This window comes from Aquarana catesbeiana, linkage group LG02 (assembly GCF_042186555.1).
Source record: "Aquarana catesbeiana isolate 2022-GZ linkage group LG02, ASM4218655v1, whole genome shotgun sequence".
NCBI classification, from domain to species: domain Eukaryota; kingdom Metazoa; phylum Chordata; class Amphibia; order Anura; family Ranidae; genus Aquarana; species Aquarana catesbeiana.
Window position 1 is genome coordinate 503,432,083 of NC_133325.1, and position 5,686 is coordinate 503,437,768.

Consider the following 5,686-nt stretch of genomic DNA (forward strand, 5'->3'; position numbering starts at 1 on the left):
CTAAGTGTCAGCCAGGAGAAGCCTGGGACAAGTCGAAGCCTGACCGAATCGCAGGTTCCTCCCCTCCGCCTTCCATACAAAAGAGCGAGAAAGGTGACTCACATGCAGGATTCTGCGCTCAGGCTCATTCAGGAGGCTTCTGCGTCCCTCAGAGCCTTACCCACTCCTGAAGAGGCCTTTGCCTGCATGGCTGCCACCAAACTGCAGGGCATGCAGGAGGGTCAACGCAAACTATGTGAGGACCTTCTGTATAAAGTCCTAAGTAAGGGGGTGAGTGGTGAACTAACACCCAATACCCACCTGAGTGAGTTGGCCCCTCCTCCTGCCCCAACTCCACCACCAGAGCCACAGCGTGGAAGGAAGCGTGGGAGGAAGACCAGAGAGTGATGGCCCTGGGTTCAGTCTGGTCTGACAAAAGATGCAGTCTCTTGTAAGACCACAGCCTGGGGACACAGATGTCATCTGCTGCTTTCCGGATCTCTGGGACTTCTGTACCATACTGCACTCCCTTATATATGGACTCCTCAGGCCACCAATTTTGCTTGAAAATAGTTGATGTGTGCCCTGGGGGTCCAAGGCTTCACCCATTTCTGCTGTTTCTCCAGCGTTGACTCCCTCTTTGTTTAGTTGTGAGCCCTTAAAAAATGAAATTTTTTCTTCAATTATACTCTCCTATGTGTGTTTTCATTCAAAAAGGACAGTTTGTTTGTGAGGATTCAGGTACATTTCTAAAGTACAATGTGAAATTAACAAGGGACACCAACACCAAACAATCTCCTTGAGATTAAATAATATAAGATATCAATGGTGTTGTGGTAACTTGACACACAAAACAAACACAAAAATATTCTGGAGTAAAACTAAAAACACAATAAAACAAAGATCAGCCTTGAAAAAAATACAAACCAAAAAAAATAATCTGCCTTAAAACAAAACAAAAAAATATATATACAAAACAAAAATAATGTTGTCAGATGTGACCAATCAAAATATATTGAGGGAATCCCAATAAATAGTAAAGAAAGAAGTTTGTGAGAAGTCTGTGTGAATATGAGCAGCAAAACTACTTCATTCTTCTCACATTATAAAGAAGAAGAGAGTGCGCTGTATTAAACCATTTTTAACATTGCACCGTGACGAAAGTCTGGTATCCATTGCGAACGCTAATTTTACCAGACCGAGCGGTTCCGTCTCGGAATTTCTTCTGAGCATGCGTGGCACTTTGTGCGTCGGAACAGGCCACACACGGTCGGAATTGACGCGATCGGATTTTGTTGTCGGAAAATTTTATAGCCTGCTCTCAAACTTTGTGTGTCGGAAAATCCGATGGAAAATGTCCCATGGAGCCCTCACACAGTCGGAATTTCTGACAACACGCTCCGATCGGACATTTTCCATCGGAAAATCCGACCGTGTGTACGGGGCATAAGCGTTTGAAGACCTCATCATTGGAATACCTCTACTCAATATAGACATTATCATCCTGGTCCTGCTATTCAGAGAACCCTTATACACACTCTTTATCCAGAACAAGGTCAATGCCCACCCTACACTCACACATGCCCACTGTCAGCTCCTGTTACTATCCACTTAAAGCTAACCCTATTTTTATGAAGGTTTGTCCAGACCCAACTAAATGCACCTTTGGTAAGCTAAATGAATATTCTGATAACATTGTTATCGTTCACCACATGTACACTTTAAAGTTTTATACTTTAAATAATATCATACTTGTTTCTGCTGGTAGCTGCTGGTAAAATCTTAGCAAAACAATATCACCCCCAGGTCTGTTTGTTTTGTGGTTACTCAGGGAAGTGACTTCACTATGAGCTATTTGTAACTGAAGGAGACTTTTTTTTCTTTTAGATTTATACCTGCAGACATTTGACACACCCTAGGAGGTACAGTAATAAAGAGTGTACTTTGAGCAGCACAGGAAATCAGACAGTCAAACATGAGCTATTTTATACCTTGAGGGCAACTTATTTATGTCATTAGGGTGCTGGTTTCTGCGTATAAAATCTATATTAACTCTATGCTTTCTAAAACAATCAGCTTCTGTTTTCAAGAAATCTCAGCCCTTTACACTATCAACATAAACACACTTCAATAGATTACATGAAATAGTAAATCACAAATTTTAAATTAGAAAAATGTATCTTTCATTATTATTATACAGGATTTATATATCGCCAATAGTTTGCACAGAACTTTATAAAGTGGAGAGAGACAGTATAGTTACATTGCAACTCAATACAAGGGTAATCAAAGGGCCATGATCATTAGAGCTTACAATTTAAATGTAGAAGGATTAGAACTTCTCTCATGTTTTATTGCTATCCATGTTCATTAAGCTTGCCATAGATGGATCGAAATTCGGCTTTTTCAGAAGGCATCAACCAAATTTCGATCCATCTATGGCTGTTCTAACAATTGACTTCTGTTGAATGGGAATGTTGGAAAATTATCCATCAGGCTGCAGCGCTGATCAGTGTATTCTGACAACAGAGGGGTCCCACTGTCAGAATACAATAGCGCAGTGGGGAGGATTCCTCCATCCACCTTGCTTGTGTGGATGGTGGAATTCATTCCTTTTGATGGGAAATCTTGTCATAGGAACAGGAGGTGAACTGATATCTTCCAATGGGGCAACCTGTTTCGGTGAAGCCTAGGAGGTGATTTAGTCTTGCATTGGAAAGATCTCCTCTTAAGCTGGGTTTACACTAGTAATTTTTTGTTTACATTTTTTCACTTTGAGAACATTCATTAGATTTTTATTAGATTTTCTAATTGTTAGTGGGTTCAAATCAACATTCATTTTTGACAGCGGGGCCAATGGGTTGGTACCAAATGTAGAAGAATGGCACACGGAGACAAAGACAAGTGGCAAAATTATTATCTGGTTAAGTTTTAGGTAGACAGATAACAAGTGAAGTAACAGAGACAAGGTCGTTGACGTAACAGTTTCAAGATTTGTGGTATCAGCAACACAATAACAGAAGAACACAGATGTGCCTGATTCCAGCAATTAAAAGGTTATCACTTTCGTTACAGTTTCAAGATTTGTGGTATCAGCAACACAATAACAGAAGAACACAGATGTGCCTGATTCCAGCAATTAAAAGGTGATCACATTCGTTAGGCTTACGTGAGCAGAGAAGCAATTGAGTAGAGGGGTGGCTGAAGCCAGAGTAGAGGTGCAAATGGCAATTAGAAGACTGATGCGGGTTCAAAGTCACAGCACAGGAGACTTGGGATTTGCAGAGCTGACAGCGGTATCCCTAGTCTGTCCATCCTCATGAGGAACCTTGCCCTAGGGCCACATAACCCCATTCTATCAAAAACTAAAAAAAAAATGGGTTTTGCTTTATATACACTTAAAAATATGTAAAAATTGCAGTGTCAGCTTTGCTACTTTTAGCATGGTCTTGTGCACGTGGTTTAGATTTTAAACTCTCTAGTTGAATGAGTACTTTATGTTTACAATGTATTATCATTGTAAAATGAAAATATTAGTCAATAACCTGATTATTTTAAACTTAAAGTAGTACTTTTGAACTCAGTAAGAAAAACTGTGCTATTTATGTGCGAATAGACTATTGACTTTGCAAAGGGAATTTTCCCTAGAGCTTAGTGAATGTGGTAAAGATTCACTTTGCAAAGAATACCCAATCATGTGCAAGAAAACTTAAGTGCTGGTTCACACTTGTGCGATGCGATTTAGATGCAAATTTTTTCATTGCGTGTTTGATTATTACCAGCGCGATTGTATTGCGAATTCAATGCGAATTGTATGCGCTTTATTTAAAACACAGTATTTTTGATTGCACATGATTGCAGGATGGAAGTAAGAATAGATTCACCTTTTCACTATGCTCTGGTACAAATTTCCTTGCAAAATGAACAGTGCATTTGCCTTTAGTAATTCAACCCTTGTTACCTGAAATACCAGTTTTGCTAATCCTTACAGACCAGACAATCAGGTTGGAAATGCGAATCTAAATTTGCAAGCCCAGTAGTATTTTAACTTTCCCTGGCATAGAGTTTTCTACAGTCAAATTACAGAGCAGCTTTAGCTTTACTCTCCTTAAAAAAAAAAAAAAAAAAAAGTTTAAAGCGGAGTTCTAGCCTGTAAAAAAAAAAAAGGCAGCAGCTACAAATACTGTAGCTGCTGACTTTTAATATAAGGACACTAACCTGTCCAGGTATTGTGCAATGTTGGCACCCCTAGCTGATTCATCAGTCGGCTTTGGGTGCAGGTGCCGGCATCTTCACGAAGGGAAGCCTGTTTTCTACTCCCCCCCAAAAAGTGCCAAATGTGGCAGTGGAGGAGGGAGGGTGCGAACAAGTGGAGCTTCCCCTTTTGGGTGGAGCTCCGCTTTAACTAGCAAAGCCCACTTGACCTGAAGTGAGCTTTTGTTGTGTACCCACTCAACAATATTTTTTTTACCTTTTTCCTGGTTTCCTGTGTGGCGGCCGCTGATGTTAGTGGACAAATGGTTTTTGTATACATTCAGCAAATTTGATTTTATGCATGTGGATGACTGTACTAGAGTTTGATGTATGCTGTATTTTAGTTTTTTCCTAATAAATACTACACTATGATACCTTTTTTGTATTGGTTGGTAAACTTCCATGTGGGCAAGCTTATACCACTGCCCCCAGTGGAATAGTGGAGGAAATTTTATGTTCAAGACCTGGAGTGGATGAGTGATTCTTGCTCTGATTACCTTGAATGCTGTTAGCTGCTTATTTCCTAGCAGCACTCTGTTTGAAATTCTTCTGTTCTTCTAGCGGTGAGTTTGCAACTCTTCTGTTGGTGAGAGGTGGGGACATTATGTCTGGTAGATATCTTTCAACACTGTGGTGGAAGATATTTAAAGGGATGTCACCTGTTATTGTTATTGGACTGTCACATATTAATAAACAATGGACTTTTTTAAGTGGATAAGTGTTTGTTATTATTGCACTACAATCATTTTATATATTCTAAATTGTAGGTGTGGGTATATCAGCCTAGATTCAAAAAACACAGGTTGAGGGCAAGTGACAATAAATCAATAAAGGTTAATAATACCCTAAACAAACACTGCTTACCTATTGAGGTAGTATCACTCTAGCCTCTGAACTGCATATGAACAAAGGGTATCCCCACTCAGGAGGTGTGGAGAAAAGAAGCCAACCATATGAGTGACACGGCCTACAGTGTTGGGGTTTACAAAAATATTTTATTATATAATATATTAAAAGGTTATTAGCGTCGCGTGACAGCACTTTCAACATGTCCCGGAAGGGAGCCAGTGTTAGCCAGGGAAGGTGAGGTGGCCGTGGAGATCGGGGAATGTATGGATGGTAATGCATCAGCAAATGTGGGGGAACCATCATTCCTGTGTGCTGAACATGGATTCACCTACAGTGTGAAATAGGAGTGAATCGTCCAACTGTATCAACAAAGGGTAATGTACAGCCGCTGATGTTAGTGGACAAGTGTTTTTTTTTTTAATACATTCAGCAAATTTGATTTTATGCAGGTGGATGACTGTACTGGAGTTTGATGTATGCTGTATTTTAGTTTTTCCTAATAAATACTACACTATGATAACTTTTTTGTATTGGTTGGTAACCTTCCATGTGGACAAGATTAATTACCGGATGTCAGAAACCATGAACCAGACCGAGACAGAAG